Source organism: Caloenas nicobarica, chromosome 13 (assembly GCF_036013445.1).
Source record: "Caloenas nicobarica isolate bCalNic1 chromosome 13, bCalNic1.hap1, whole genome shotgun sequence".
Taxonomy (NCBI): Eukaryota; Metazoa; Chordata; class Aves; order Columbiformes; family Columbidae; genus Caloenas; species Caloenas nicobarica.
In genome coordinates this window covers 12,977,209-12,994,898 of record NC_088257.1, presented here as the reverse complement: position 1 = coordinate 12,994,898, position 17,690 = coordinate 12,977,209, and positions in this window count along the sequence as shown.

Here is a 17,690-nt window from a genome sequence, read left to right as displayed (position 1 = left end):
AGTACATACTCACAAAGAATGCCTCAGAGAAGATGCCATTTCACAGCAGTCCAGAAACACCCTTACATTACTAGTCTACTAAGGCAAGAATTGGGTGGTCACCTGGAATCAGTAGGGTTGCTGTTGCCTCATGAAACTTATCTCCTCTCTGGCTCATTTTCTGCTTTTTACATTGCCTACTCCTAAATGGTCAAAGACACCTTCAAGGAACTTACCAATAGATTGATATTTGTTTGTAAAAAAAAAAAAAATGTCTTCCAGGGGGGTTGTCTATTGCCTCAAAGGTTGAAGAGGTTTTACTCTTAGTAGCTCTTTTTAGTAGCTTTATTCAATATCCCTGTAAATTCAGGAACTTCTGAAAATATTTGGAATTAGGTAATTAGAAAATTTGTGAATATATCTTCACAGCAAATGTCACGATTTTTGAAATTTTATCATATACATATGTGTCTTTCTGACTTTTTTTGATTCATAAGAATATGAAATTCTGTAAACTTTAGTTTGCTGAAGTGCAAACTCTATGGAAATTTACAAAGAATAATGAAAACTAGAACGATTAGAATTACACGTCAGTTTTAGCAATCAGTTTTCATTAAAAATAAACGTTGACTCCTGCCCAGCATAGGGTAGATATCTCTTTACTTGCACAGCTCTTTCTTGTGTATTTTCTTCCTTATTGGATGAAAGAATGGCACCACAGGGATTCAACAAAATGCTACATTTAAGGTTTATGATTCATAAAATGCAAGAAAATTCTGGCATTTAAATTTTAGTGATCTATTTGCCAAACACAGTATTTCTATGTGTGACAACAGCGTTGTTTGTCTGTTACCAGTTAATAATCTGAAGAATTTTCTTCTACTTGCTATTATAGTCTGTGTTGTTGGACAGGTTATGGAACAAACTGACCTACAGCTGTGAAGGAAACCATAATTTGTCAACAGGGTAAAAGCTGCAGCTCAGTAATGAAGTTGAGAAGAAAAGGGAAAAGTAGAACCTTTCTATGAGTAGAGTTCAACCTCTACTAGCTGTTGAAGTAGCAATACTTATATATTTATATGTACTTTGAAAGAACTGTTCTTTTTCCTGGTATTCAGCAAATATTCTTCCCAATGTTCAGCAAAGCAGAGAGAGGGGAAGAAACACAGAAACAGTGAGCTAGAAGTGAGGGTACTAAGGAAGTATAAAGTTTTATAGAACATAAAAATAAAGATACAATGCAATAAGTACTTTTCTAATATTATTTTCCAACTACAGCAATTCCAGACACCTGCACAGAACTTGCGTCCTATATTCCTATATAGACTCCATGATCTGCAAGCAAAAAGTGGATAGATTGGTTCATACTGCCAAGCAATTCTTCTCACCAAGAACTTTTCTGATGGTACTACTTTGGGGGAAGTGGTAAGTGCAATGGCCATTCGTTAAAGCCTCTTCTTGCTTATCTTTTTTCATTCTTTTGGTTGATCCTTTTCCTCTTGGGCCTAGTTTACAGCCTCTTGATGAAGCAAGAAGTCAGCATGAGACACAGCTCTCCTTTCCCATAGATGTTCAAATTTTAAGCAAGTGGTATCAGATGGCTTTCAAGGAGCCATCTGAGGCTGCTTAATGTGTAATTAAATCCCAGCTTGCTAGTTTCATGCGTTGGAAAAACAAACACACACCACCAACAAAACCAACCAACCAAACACAACACCAAAAAAACCCTCACTCGTTTGCTTGCCAAACCATCACAAGTTCACTTTTTTACTGGTGCAGAAATCTTCACTTGACTGATACTGTAAATCTAGAGGACTGAATACCATGTGTGTGCTCGCATAGCTTCCCAATGCACAAAAAATAGTCTAAAATAAAACAAGGTGTATTACTCTTAGCTGAAAAGGAACCTGGTTTCATGACGTGTTGAACAACATAAAAGTCAGATGAGATATAAAGCCGCAACAACTAAATGTGAACAACACCAACATCAAAATAATTTGTCTTTATGTCAGATAACATGAGTAAAAAATAATAGATTCCAATAAGAGTATTTTGAAATGTTGACACACATTTCAAATTCTACTGAAGTTGCTCTTGAAATATCCACTGTTGCTTGTGTGACATCCAAAAGATGAATATTCATTTGTTCTTATAGTTCAGAGTTAGCAATACACTGAAACATAAACATCTCCCCATCCTTGTCACATCACTGAAGAGAATTTTGCTTGATGTTTGTACTATGCGGATTTCATGTTGCTAACACACCCATTGTTTGGTACATTTAATTTCTCGGAAAACTCCTGTATGTTTTCTTTCTCCAGCACCAGTTCAGGTGAGTGTGTGGACACATACTGAGTATGCTCATAGTCTGACTTTCCAAAGGGACTGGACACACGCACAACTGCATCCATGAACTGGAGTTATTGTATAACATTTATCAGGCCTAAATTTCAGATTATAACAAAGTTAACAGCCCCGGTGCAAAATACATCATTTCTGAGATTACAACATCTAAATAGACAGAGGAATGCTATCATTACAGAGAAGAGGAAAAGAAAGAAAAGATACAGGCAATGTGAAGCCTAGAACGACAACCGTACAAAGTTTATATCAAAAGATGTAAACTGAACTAGAATCCTTTGAAACCCACTCTATGCCTTAATCACAAATCTGTCCTTTCTATGCCATAAAATGAAAATTCTCTCCACCTGCCTGTCAGCCACTGACAACATTATAAGAGGATTAAAGATGAAAGGTTTTACAGAGGTTTTTAAACTGCAGATCTTACAGATTCTTTGCTTTCTCTCTCATGAAGATTTTATATTTGTTCTCACTTTGTATTTCAGTTTTCCTAATCTAAAATGAAAGTCACTGAGACTGAAATGTATGTTGTGCTCTTTATGCACCAAAAACACAGCAAAAAAAAAAGCTGCCAGTGTAGATCAAACTGTGAAAAACAACAAACGGCTTAGAGAGAGCAAAGAGAAGGTGTGAAAAAGATTCTTGCATAAGAAATAGAAATAATTAAAAAGAGCAAAAAGAGTATGCAAAGGCAAGCAAGCAAACCAGCCTATTACGCAAAGATGGAAGTTTTCAGTTTAATTAAAAATATGTGAAAAAATCTTGGTATCCCTCACAGAGGAGCAGTTAATATTTTCTGCAAATGCTCCTGAATAAATGAGTGTTTCTTAACAGATTCTGTGGCCCTTGTAATTTTCTCTGGGATTACTCATGGAGTAAAGAATGACACAGTGTGAGTCCTTACATTTTTCACAGTGATATCAAATAGGCAGTGCAAGTTCAGGTTAGATCATATGTTCACCAACCAAAATCCCCAATATGTTTTCTACTCAAAATCACCTCAAAGCTTGGAAGATGCAGCGGAACATTAGGAGTGGTGTACTGTGGTCACAGCATGTAGAAGGTGAGCTGTATGGAGCCAACACCTTCTGTTTGTCTACAGTGATTTTAATTGTTTAGTTTCCAAGTTGTAGGTCTTGTTGGTTGTTTCTCCACTTTACAGTATGTGTGCTAAAAACCAATTCTTTTAATTCATGTACCCTTTTTCTCTCTCAAAACTGTCTATATTTTATCAATTTATTACAAGATGTGAATGTCAACCTATAGAGAACTCTCAAAGTATGTATTAGGCTATTTAAATATTCAGTCCTTGCACTGCGATCAAACTCATATTAGATTGACTCAGTTCCTGATTGTGTGACCTGACCTCTGTAAACTATTTCTACTTGTTAAAACCATATTTCTATCATACAAATCTTAGTACTATATCAAAATTTGCGTGTAATCAGCATTCACATAAACCAAATCACATTTGCAGAAGAGATTATGAAGGCACATTACATGAGAGGCAAATATGGTGGATATAGTATTCTAGCTAAAAGTCAAAATATTTAGAAATTAATTTTCTCCACTACATATTAATTGTAGTCCTGAAGCTCCAAGTTCCCTTTTTCTGAAAAGGAAACAGTATACCACATAGTGCTATTATTTCACTACTCTGAGGACAGTAGTTATTATGCCAGAGAAAGGAAGACGGTTGATGTTTTACATCCTTCTCTACCCTACAAAAAAGTTATTAATGCTTTTGTTAAAAACTTCGGAAATACTAAAAGTTATCTAGACTGGAGAACAGCGTATTCCAATACAGAAATACAATACCTGCTAAATTCAGGATTAGAACTTCATTATCCGTCCCCAAGCTGTACTTGAGGTATTAACTCTCCTAGTCTCTCTATTGCAACAGCTGTTTGGAAACATAAGAACAAGAGGTATGGCTGTAGGGACTCTAAATTGTCTTGAAACAACAAAATAAAAATCTCATTTTTTAGCATTTAATTTTTAAAGAAAAGCAAAGAAAGTTTCTTAAAAGTCAACAGGGAACCTTTTACAGCTTTTGAAACAAAGCAGTTTGTCCAAATATCAAAGATGATTTTTTTTTTCTTATGATTATTCAGGATGAAAGTATACTAATTGTATTCCCAGCCAAATGCAACAGGTAGACAAGTACTGTGTTTGTCCATGATCTGTAAATTACTTACAGAAGGTTGTTTTACATCATGTGTAACCCTAGATCTCTGGTATGTGTAAGTATTAAATATCTTGTGCACATACTTTAGCTGTTTCAAAGCACTAATGAAAATAAACAAATTTTAAAGTTCATTTTAATTGTCTTCAGAATAAAAATTTGTAATGTTTCATTTTGACGGTGTTGATGTTTTTCCATTTTGTATATATTTTTAGTTTTCTTAAGCCAGATCAATAAGATACCTTTTTTCTTTCTTCTTTTTTAAACTCTTGAAGAAATTGTTATCCGAAATTTATTCATCAATTAATTTAGGAAAAGCATCTGATCTCATTCATAGGCTTACTGTAGTCCATTCTGCTCTTAAAATCTACTAATCTTGAATTAATTGGAAAAAAAAAAATCAGGGATTGATTTAGAGTGGAGAAGTGCAAGACATGGGTTTACTGAGAATTCAGAATTAGCCTCACAGTAGCAGCATTTACTTACACTGAGATTATAAGGCTACTCAAGGATTTTACTCATCAGTGAGGAAAAGCTTAACTTGGGAAATTCCCCTCTCTGTCTCTATTTCTACCTCCCTATCTCTGAAAATTTCTTTTTGCCTCTACAGAGACTTTTCAGCTGTTTATGAAGTAACTGTTGAATCACCACACAGTAGGCAGGCACTGACTGAGGCTACGTTTGCTGCACTGCGAATAGAGGCACTTCTTACACAAACAAGGGAGTCCTCTCGGTACAATGGAGATGGGAATGTTGGCAGGGAAGTGGAAATGCTGTGCAATACAAAACAGTCATACAGCCATCATAAAATGATCCATCACTGCATGTAATACTGATCTCCCTCTAGAAACAAGCAGGGTATGATGGCTTATGACTTTTACCAAAACTTATGGTTTAGAAACTCGCTTTGATTTCAGTTGATGTCAGAGAAGAATCTTCCCATAACTTCAAGAAGAAAAATGGTCAGATTTCTCAGCTCTGTCACCATATTCCCAATCCCATGAAAGTGCATTGAGAGTCTGCCATAGGTCTCTGAAAGGCTTACTGCTGAAAATTTGATCAATAGTTATACTCCTGTCGGAAGCCTCAGCCTCAGTGAACCAGCATTATGTTTAAACAAAAAATAAATTGTAGGGAGTAGCCAGTTCAGTCTTCTCTCTCCATAATGATATGATGTGAGTAAATACAACTGAACACAAATCTACTATGCATTTCTCATCCATTTTCAAGCCAAAAATTATACTAAACCAGGTTTTAACCATATTCTCTCCTTAATTCCTACTACAGACAAAGCATTTTGCTAATGCAAGACATGTCTCTATAGTATCTCTGCTGGCCCAAGGTTGCCTTACATAGTGTGACTATTTCAAACTTGAAGACTACTTTTTGCTAGAAAATAGAATAAAATTAGTCTAGCTGAATTACAGAGTCTGGCTTTTAGACTTCTGAAAAGATAATGGAGATACATGGTAAGTGCTGCGCAAGAAAGTCGGCTTTATTCAAATTTGCACTGAGACTAAATCAGCACTATCATTAGAAGAAGTAGGATTGAAAAGCATAAGATATTTAATTAACCTTTCATTCCAAAGGACAGATGCTCCATATCAGGGTTCATGTAAGTTGGTCCTATAGAAATTGGCACTGCTACCATCTGCTCTGTGGATGAACAGCAAACTTCACAGTCCTCACCTTTTGAGAGCAAAAAGTTCAGATACATATAGAAAAGTGGCTTTCAGAAAGCTTTATATTCTGGCTGTAGTCCAGGAAAAAGGCCCTTTGTAATTAACTGTGTGTGAATCCATTAGAGAGGGACTGAAAATCACAATCACACTGGGCTGTCAGTGACCTAGAAAGGGCAGGAGAGTGTTGACAGGGTTGCTGGTGCCTTGCCTGGAACTTGCCCTACAAAATGGACATTAGTCAGAAAGACAAGTCATTGCAGTTGCTTTTTGGAGGCAAAACTGAAATTCTTTTTGCAGATGAAAGCCTAAGAAGACTATGTTTGAGATAGCTAATTTTGTCTTCCTTTTTCACAGTGTCTGAGCCCCACAGCTTGTACTGCCTTCAGACTTAAAATTCAGGTCACTGTAAGTGACCGAAAGAAGTTCTGGGCCAAATGCCCAGTAATAGTTAGGTATTAAATATTATTCCTGATTCAGGAGGTAAGAAAGGGACCTGCTGGAGAAATTATCACTAATAAGCACTGCCAAAAAAAACCTGAAAGATTTCCGGAAATTTGCCTAAAATACTTGCATAATGGAATGGATATGAATGAAAAACTATTGGATGAAAATAATCGGGTGTGACTTGGGAGATGGGAAGAAAAGCAGCAATGAGATAACTTAAAGAAAAAAGTTTTAAAATATCAGAAGATTAAGGTTTAAATCATGTTACCTTAACTGATTAAGTATAATGCCCTTACACATAAGCACAAACACACCAAAGATTATACATTGCTGACAGGAGAAGCACTTGTAGGTCTAAATGAAAGCTCAGTAAAATACACTGGATTAATAAAGACAGTTTTCGCATTTGCTTCTCTGCAGTCAGAACTACTGCAAATAACATTGTAAGTCAGTTTTCTAACTTGTTTTTCAAATTCTCTCTTGTTATCCATTTTTCCAGAACAGGCACAAGGAAATGAAACAGAAATTTTAAATTAAGTCCTGTGAAGTATGTATTTTTTAATGTTTAATTTTGAGGAAGGAGGCATATTTCAATGTCTCCTTCATTGCGCTGCTACTGTATTTTCAGTTCAAGCACCACTTCATACTTCTACCTTCAGAGACAAAAATATTGCAACATGACCCCAAAATTATACTAATGTGAATTCCATGATCAAAACTCTGAGTATTTTACTAGAACTACCTTCTCAAGAAATGTAGTTTGCTGTTCTTGAACCTCTTCCTACCAGTTTTGTTGCTCACTTATGTCTTCTCTGTTTTTGAAGTCTCCTAAGAAAACAGCGAATAAGATACCAGCTTCCCAACTCTAAGACTTCATTGTTTATTACTTTTCCTGACACATGAAAAGACTTTTTTCTCTTGAAAGTGACAAACTATACAAGCCTTTCTAATTCTCAAAAGGTATTTTCAAAGAAATTCATTAAACCCAGCAATAAATAGAGAGAAAGTGCCAGCTATTTAGGAGGAATGGCTGACAGAAAATATCAATTCTGAAACCTTTCTATGAGAAAGCATTTAGTAAAGCAGCAACTGAATTCTAGAAAGAGATGTCCATCCTCAAACGGAATTTTTTTTGGAAATTATCTGTTAGACTGTTATTCTCTTCCATGCTTGCCATGCTCCTGTTCCTCTCTGTGCCCAGATCTATTTTTCAAACACCTTGTCAGGGATTTAGTTCCTTTGATGTGCCTGGCTTGTTTTCAGTCCAGACAATTCCACAGAAAGGCATTTTCCCAAGCTGTTACACTTCATTATCATAAGCGATAGCTTTTGGCTGGCCCACTCATACCCCTTCCACACAACAACAAGATGACCGTTGCATACAGTATATGGATATACAGATGTAGCTGCCAACTTCAGAGCAGTTCGGTTCACACTAAAATTCACTTACGAGCAAACAGACATATCAGGAAGAAAGCCTAAGCATCTTTACTCCTATTGCCTCATAAATATCACTACTCGTTTAGGAGAAAGAGGGTCTTTGGGAATGCTAATTGTCTTCTTTCAAACCATCTGCACCTCCATACAATACATAACCTGTTCAGTGGCATACGTTTGAAAACTGTATGTGTTTGAACAAAGACATATTTTCATAACTCTTTCTGTAAAGTTATCCTGTGATATTAGATTACTTCTGCTGACAGATACCAAAGCTCTGTTAAAATTTATTAGAAACACACCTCCTTTAAGGCACAGAAAGCATTTCATTGTTTTGATACAGAATAAAGCAAAGCTAAGTAGGAAAATGACCCAATGTCTTTCCCCTCATTTGGGCTGACCAGAACAATGACAATAATATCAGCATTAGAGTCATAGCATAGTAAAAAAAGTAAGGGAAGAAAGGATTCCTTTAAGTTATACAGTTTATTCTCCTGCCCCAAAGCAGGCTCAGCTATGCCTAACTACACACTTGCAAGAAATTTTTATCTAATTTGTTCTTAATGACTGACAGTGATGGAAAATCCAAAGACACTGCATTTCTATGCATTATTTTTTTGGTTTAAAAAAAAAATTATCTCATCAACTCAAACTCCACATCCATATTTTAAGCTTATAACTTCTTGTGACTTCGGAGAATTTTTCATCTTAATCTCTACATTGGAAAAATTCCCTACTCTTTCATTTAGTCACGCCCTTTTGCAGGGGCGAGGTTTTTAGTTTTTGGTTTATCTTGAGGTCTAAGCTGTCTCCTTGATCTCTGCACTTGCTCGGTGTCTTCCCTGATGGACAGTAGCTAAATGTGGATATGGCCCTCTGACTCGGAGACTGACAGCTAGCGATAATACAGGCTGCCGTGACACAGAAAAGACCAACTCTTCCCCGTCCCTAATTGCAGGTCAAATTCCAAATCAGGTCTCAGAGCTTCAGTTATAAGGATAGAGAAAAAGAATAGCAGAAGAACTAGAAATAAAGAAAAAAGAAAAAGAAAAGAAGGTTACTTTGCTAACTACCAAGAGCAAAAGAGTGGCCTCTGCTCGTCTCCTTTCTTACCTAGTGCCTAACGATGGAGAAAAAAAAAAAATAAATAGTTGCTAGCCGGAACCCCCAGCCTAATGTGGATTCGAAGTCCTATAGCAATTTTACTTTGATGTTTGCTGTTTTCCTACTGAACAAGCATAGTGAGCCAACATTTACCTTGTAAATTCTTCATAATTTTATTGAGAGTTGTTAAGAACTATAGTCAGTTACTTTTTCCTCTCTTCATTCTCAAGCTGCCTGTGATTTCCTTTATCAACTGAAATGCTCAAGCCTACCCCTTAGCAAACAATTCTGAGTCCATGAATCTCATTTGGAGTAGTTATCACAAGTGCTTCATGTTCAAAATATGTATGAGGTGTTAATAAACTATGTAATGCAGTGTCATTTTTTCAAATTTCTGATTAGGTGCTTCATATAAATAACAAATACTGCTTTAAGTGAGAGCATTCTCTTTGCTGCAAATTACATTTCAATTGCAAATCCAGTTCTGTGGACTTTTGGCTTAGCATTTAAATCTAATGAGTATATATTAAGTAAGTTTCTTATCTTGAACGTTACAGAAAAGTTAACAAAAAAAGAAACAGGTGACAAGCATTGAAAGAAAAAGAAAGTATTTCTGGTTTTGTTTCTCTTTCAAGGTAAATTCACAGTTCTTATTCAGGAACACAAAATGGTTGAAATCCAACAGTTTGTTTCTTAACGTTCAGTTAACTTACTGGCAGGGCTGCAATGGCTCACTCCCGGGTGGGACAATGCCCCGGATCTCCTTGCAGGCACTGCCACTATGTGTTGGGGCAAAGTCCTGGGCATCCTCTGTTAACACAAAGTAACAGTGAAACGAGGCATTTTGTGGCAAATTCCCAGTTCCTAATACCTGCTCAGTCGCTGCCTTCAGTACTGACTCATCTCTGCCACTGATAACTTCTGTTTCCCAAGTAGATAGAAGTAATTCCAGAGAGTAATTGTTCTGCCTCTGGAAAATGTCATGTCTCGGGCAATTTCCCAGGGAGAATGCTATTAACTTGTAGAAGTTGAGCCAGGACTTTAGCTTCCAATAACAAAGCATGAACATTTCTAGCAAGTAGAAACTAATATTAGTTTAAATGCCAACGGTTGCACCTTCGCTTTAGCTTTTGATTATGAGAAAGCATATCAACATATTTGGGAAGTCAAATCAAACTGAGTTTCCAGTTGCCCTGTCACAATATAAACTCCTATTCCATTACAAGAAAGATTAAGATTGCCTGAAGAGACATTCCTGCTAGGAATCTCCTGTTTAAATGTGAACAGTATCAACAATACTACTGAGGTGCTGAGTTTAGCAGTGCAGAGCACCATTCAATAGCTCGTATTATTAAAAGCCATATCATTATTAGAATAAATGTCTCTTCAATCTACTGTTTCACGTCCTTCAGTTTTCATTCTCTCTTAGTGCAGTGATCCTGCATTTCTCCCTTCCCACTCCCTGCTCCTTTACCTTCAGCCCAATGACAAAGACGTGTTTCTCAGTCTTTTGTAACCTCTGAATGTTTGTTAATGCACTATGGTGGGACAGGATACCTCTGTACTCTCCTCTAGAGACTGGTATCATGAATGGACTTCAGAAGCTTCCTACCCTGAGTATTTGAAGAATTTCAGGAAATTTATTTTGCTCTGGGAGGACCTATATAAAAATATCAGTGAGAATATCTGCCTTTTCTATAAACCAGTTCATTAAATGCAATAAAATAAAGCATTTATAATATATACCATGGGCACTGGAATGAACCAAGTAGACTCTATTGTTAGTAGTACATTCAGCTAAGCTACTAGGAAAAAAACATTTTAAAGTAAAAAAAAACAAGAAAAAAGACAAGAAAATCGGGAGCTTCCTGTTCCTGGAAATGTACTGACTACTGTACTAGTGTAGCCTTTCCAGTTAAGAATGTATTTTTTTAAATTCAGCTAGTAACATCAGTATAATCCCTAGTCCCAGGTAGGATTGCATTATGATGTCATGCGATTTATTTCCCTTCCTCCTTTCGTTAGTCATAGTTACTGGTTTTTACACTTTTACCATAGTGGTGCAACAGCCTTCCAATGAAATTATTGCTTTGCTGTGTTTTCTTGCCTACAGGTGCTCACAGATCTATCTTAGCGTGCAGAAACAGCATGCCACTACCTCTGAAACATAAAATTACTTATTTCTCCTACATATATATGTTACTAAGAGACTCCAATCCCTCTGTCATAATACTCTCTCTAGGATGTGGTCTGTGTTGGATTTTTTGGGGAGTTAGTTTGTTTGTGGGTTTTTGATTGTGTTTTGTTTATTTGTTTGTCTTTTTCTCAGTCAGAAGCCTCCCTCCACTTGAAACCCAGCTGTAAAGCAGCCGCACCACATTCTTACCGCTCATCATTGTGTTCTGTCTATTTATCCTTTTCACTTCCTCTGCTTTTTCCTTTTACTCTGCAGTTTATGGATCAGCTCAAGTTTTGAAAATGAGGAAGAAATTAGTTTCTCTGTACTTCAGAATACTCCTCAGTGCTGTGCTATGAAAATACTGGACTTTGTCTGCCACTGTTACTGATACCCACTGCGAAAAGAACTTTTTGGCATGTCCTCATAAAACATATTTTCTCTAGAACTGTTTCATGGTTAAATAGATAGGTGCTGATATTAAAGAACTTTTTACAAAGCTGCCCTAAAAATGTCTGCAGGATCTAAAACACAATAAACATTTGGAATGCAAAAACTTCAGATATAAAAATATTTTTCTGTACCTTGGTCTAACATTTCTCTTGGATCAGATAAAACCATAATGCTGAAGTGTTTTTATGTACCGTCCCCTGTTTAATAAAAATCAGGATAGAAAACTTAGCATGGATTTAGTGCTTCTTATATGTAAGTAGATTTTGTCTAAATCTACTTAATATTCTACATCCACTTCACATTAAGTCTTCTTGGATATTCTTTGTGTGTGTTTTTACTTCTGAGCTGCCTTGCAACAATCTAGCCCATGTGACCCAATAAGCCACTGCACAAAATCCTACCTTTTTCTAGATCAGCTCTAGAATATGCATCCTTGGTTTCTATGGTGGCAAAAGGAATTTCTTGGAAGATGGCCGGTACAATTTTATTCAAGGTATAATTTGTGTCATTAGCTGAACATGATTGTTTAGAGGAGGATTCTGGTTTTAGCTATTTTTTCTTGAAACAGAAAAAATCTTGATTTTATCTAACAGTATTAGTCAATGGTTAGGGGAATCATTACGGGATCGTAGAGACTAAACCCCAGGATTTTCACTGCCTGTGGGTTTGTTGTTCTGGCATGCGAGATCATACTTGCCTTCTAGCGGACAAAAATTAAGATAATTGATTTTATAAGAGTAATAAATAAGATGAAAGAGCCTGAATGTAGTTGATAGGTTGCTAAAGATTTTGTTAACCTGAGGTAAAGGGTCTTCCTAGATTGAAAAGAGAAGGAATAATGCAGTCTATCTTTATGTTATCCCTTAAACTGGAAAAAAAAAAAACAAACTCAAACCAAAAATCACTTGAGACAAGCAGGGCTGCTGCTGTCTCGAGGAGACATTCATAGAGCTTCCCTCCTTAGTGGGGTTAGGCATTTTGCTAGACAATTTGAAAATGCAAAGCAATGCTTCCCCTACTCTCAGAACATATCCAGGTAGCATGATATTTCACAAAGAATGTTAGGGTAATGTTTATGACTGTCGTCACACAGAACACTTTTTTGTTGTCTATATTTACTGCAAAATATGTAGGATGAGAAAACTGAAGATTACTTGAGAAGACGGTATACCCAAATGGTGTTGTCAGTGTTAAGTAGTAGAGCAAACACTTTAAACGTACGAGTGGGACACACTTATGAATATTGTTGGCTTTTCTGTGTACCTTAATGTCTAGCTTTATATAAGGGAATGTGGCAAAGAGAGAATGTGTCGCTAAACTGATAATTTTTAAATTCTGTATGTACTTGCTCAATCTGAGAAGAGGAAAAAATACTCATTAATTTACAAAGAACCTTGTAACTGTCTCCGACATCTCTTTTTTTTTTTTTTATGCCAATCCATGTATCTCTGTGAGCTCGTGTGTAGTCAGCAAAATCCCCAACAAAATGCAAAGAGTCACAACAAACAGATGGCTCAGTAGTTTTGGGGGCCATTTTTGCTAACACAGGTTACCCTATTCTTCTGCAGTTTTGTGCTTGTGTAGCAGTTGTCAGCAGGGATTTCTTTGGTACCTCCAAGCTCATCTAGATGGGTGTGTGGGATCTTAGGCATATTACAAAGATGGGCACATAGCAGGAAGTCACTAGGTCCTTAATTGGTTTGAAGACCATATTTTCCCCAGTTTTTCAACATATGGTAATGAAATATCAATGTTTTCTCTATAAAAGCTGTGGAGAAAATGTGAAAATATCAATTCTGAAGTTCACATAAATGACTAAGTGGTAACTCTCCAAATTACATCTTTTTTACTTAGAGTTCTAACTTCTCTCCTTCAGTTTTGTCTCTCCAAACATACTAAGGAACAGGTAAAACGATTTTACTTTTTTTAAATTTTATTTTAATGTATGTTTAAGGAAATCTTTAGAGAGAGGATTGGTGTCTATTTCTGAACAAGATGAAGCTAAATAAAAATATAGATCTGCAGAGCTAAGTACAGTTGCTAACTTACATTTAGGTAGGGATGTATTCATTGATATCTGTGACACAACTCTCCAATGGTTCTGATTTTTTAATAGTAATGTATTTAAAATTATGGCAAATGAGGAATGTAAACTTTTTCAAGTGTGTTAACTCTTAAAAATGTAGATAGTGGGGTTTTAAATTTATGGGTTCCATTATTTTACAATATTTTCAGATGTACAGTTCTTTCACCTGTTTTTACTTTCATTTCCTACGTAATTATTTTCATTTTTTTTTCTTAATAAATAAAGAGATCCTTTTGTATTTCACCTCTTTGAAAAGCATATTATTCCTCATAACGGATAATAATTGCTGAGCATCTTTAGAAACTGTTGCTGTTTAGAAGAAAATCCATTCTGTTCTACTATAGCATGAATGATTTTGGTGAGAAATTTGATTAGTATTTTGCCTGCTACTTATGAATTAAACAGAGCTTTAAAAGTTAGTAAGATTTCTTTCACCAAACTTGAAAAACTGGTAATTTTCCTTTCTGTTTCAAAATTTTCATTGAACACATTGTCTAGGCAACATCAGAATGACAATCCATGTATTGGAACCGTGAGAAATTATTCAGACAGAGTGGAATTATTTAACTGTACTAGTACTCAAAGTGATGTACAGACCTAGTGTGCTTCTCATAGGATTCATCATGATGGTCATAGTCTATCAAGATTAAGAAGCTTGTAATTTAGAAAACTAATTTTCTACGATTTTTAGTAAAGAAACAAAGAACAGGAACCAGGCTGGCAATACTTTTTCTTTACCTAGAAAAGTTGATTGCAGAGTTAAAGTTATTCCATTTTAAAGGATCCCCAAATACCAGTTTACAGTTCTATGCTTTGCGTTTTGTTTGTTTGTTTGTTTGGGTTTTGTCGTTGTTGTTTTGTTTGTTTTTAATCTGCCTCTTTTTTTTTTCCTTCCCTAGAAGACAGGGCAAAATAAGGGCACTTTGAAAAGGAGTATCTTCTACATTGTACTCTCCCTTTGCACCAGATAGGAATTTAAGTGTACTGAGGGCTGGCCCTTCTGTACCCACATGCCAGGGAGAGTGGGAGGGAAGGTAGAAGGAGCAATAACATGACACTTAGCATTTATTTGGCACAATCCTCAGAAGAATTTTTACAATTATCTCAAATGTGCATGGGATGTGAACATCAACCCACTTACAGAATCAGAGCCCGTGTGTCTGCATTAACTGCTCAGCATTACTGGTTTTTCCTTTTTGTACACGGAGGAAAAATAAACTCTGCAGGCTAGAATATATGCTCATACAATTAACTCGTATCCAGCTGCTCTCCTCTGAAATTTTACCATAGCATATCTTATTTCAGGTTGAGAATTAATTTTAAGACTTCTCAGAAAGATCAGTGTTTTATCAAAATCACACACAAAAAAAGTGGATCAAATGACTCTCAAATGTCAGAGATCTTGAGCAGAGCTAACCACTGAAATTTTACTGGGCAGGCATCCTGTATTTTGTTCATTTGACAATAGCTCTGAAATATGCAGTTACTGAGTAGATGTATGCTACCATTTGTACTTCAGCAGTTTTTGGTCCCAGCTGATGCCATCACTAAAGGAAGCAGCCAGAAGCTAAACAGGAGTCATGCAGATTAATTAACAAAGACTAACGACTCTTAAAAGTATGTGTAGAAACCAACATCGGTTTACAAATAACTCTTAGTAGATAATAACAATGAATCATTAATAATTTCTCCTGTTATCATTGATGACGAACCATTCTATTATAATCATGTAACTTTTTCCATATTATGCTTTTACATGGTACTCAGAACATGTGTCAGTGCATTGGCTGAGGACCACTGGGCCAGCAGACATGGGTGACAAGGCACCAGTATCACCTGAGTAATAATTCAACAAGCCCATGGACAGGATGTGCTGGTGGAACACACAGCTGCTAACACAAGCTGCAGCACACTTGATGAGAATCATTTTTCTATGGTATCAATTACTTCATGGGCAGCTGAGAAGGCTTTTTAGAGGATTTCGGAAGAAAGTTATAATTTTGGTTAAAAGAATTTCACAATTTTTTGGATAGTTCTCTTCAGGCCTGCTCTTAGATATACTTGGGACTTGCGCTTATTTCTTTGCACACAAGTGACAGGGCACGAGGTCAAAGACTGCTGGAAGGAGGAGCTGCCCTACCTTGTCTTTAAAGCAAATGCTGCAAAGGACAGAAAAGGCTTCTGATGCCTAAAAATGGTATTTTATTAAAACAAAGACTAATGTACTAGAACAAGATGACTCTTCAAATAGGGAAAATTCTGATCAGCTGTGGCAAGTCACACAGAGTAGTTTGAAACAAATCTCTCCACGTGTATTAGGAGTTTGCAAGGTGCTTTCTTTGACACAGTTTTGCTTTCTACTGTACAGATTTTGGACAGGCTGTGATTTGTGCTGATGTTTCCCCACGTAGCATTCTCTCAGTGAAACCACCTGTTTTGGTGGTTTGGACCTGTTTGTCCAAATGCTGCGTGATGACCTAGAGGGGAGCAGAACAAACAGACAGTCACACTCCCTGTTGTTCCCTCGTCTTCGTAACAAAGTCTAACTTAGGATGCTTCTACAGTAAATTTAAAAGTAACCAAATTATTCTGACAACTCAAAATTAGAAGTGTACTTGATATTCTTTCTAGTTTGTTTTAATACAGATTTGTTTTTTTTCTTTTTGTTGTGGTATTTTTGCAAAATAACCTGTAGAAAAAAAGGCAGAAAAATACTTTTGTAACTAAATGACTGTTTCCTAAGCTGCTCTTGCCATTTCATTTCATTTAGTATTTTTATTGTTTGGACTTGGTATTTCTTGTATATCCCAAGTGTTTGAGCTGAAGAACAACTGTTTTGTTTTGATTCAAACATTGTAACATTTAGTAAACTCATCCCTTTCTAGTCTGTACCTGTGATCCTCTGACACCGAGACTCTCCCAAGGGCCGTTCACAGTGTGCTCAGCTGGTGCATATCTTTCCTAAAGAGCTGCTGAGGACTCCTAAGAAACCAGCAGCAAAGCTACTGAAACCAAGGAGGGCAGCCAAAAAATGCTCATGAAGTGTTACGTAGGGTTTGAAGGAATTAGTGACAGCTGTTTCGGTGTGGCCATTGTCTTTGCTTTCCAGAAATATCTCAGGAGCATCAGCACCTGTAAACAGCATCCTCAGGTGCTTGACATCAGCAGGAGTGCTGCTATGTGGGGAGGGTGCGGCTTTGGTGATACTTGTGCCACACCTGGATGTTGTCAGAGGCTGCAGATTATGCAAATATGGATACTCTCTGGGCTGTCACAATCCAGGGTAGAGAGACCTGAGCTTAATGAGAGCTGGCATCAGCTCTCCTGAAAAAAAAGGCTAAGCGTGAAGTTAGAAATAGGTCTGTCTTATTGCTTTTGAGCTTCCTAGTATTGAGTCCATTAACTTTACTGTTTCACTTGTATTTTCTTCAAAAGTGATAATTTTCAAATTACTATAGTTTTTCAGAGTTGAAATGGAATCACAAATCCTGGTGAAGCTGTGGGGATGGTGATTTATGAGACAGAAGCATCATACATGTAAGTAAGATCCGGAGCTGCCAGATCAGCAGGATAGCTATCAAATTCAGGTGAATGTTCAGTGAGGGCAAAGGAACTGGAAAGAGCAAAAGGAAAATGCCTTTTTCTACAATAAATCTCACTGTGGCAGCAGATTAAAGAGCACTGATATTACTACAATGAGAAGCAGGAAAATTGGTGAAACCCGAATAGATTTATGAGATTATAGAATTCTTGAAATTGTCAGTCTGGTCTTTCACTTCTAGC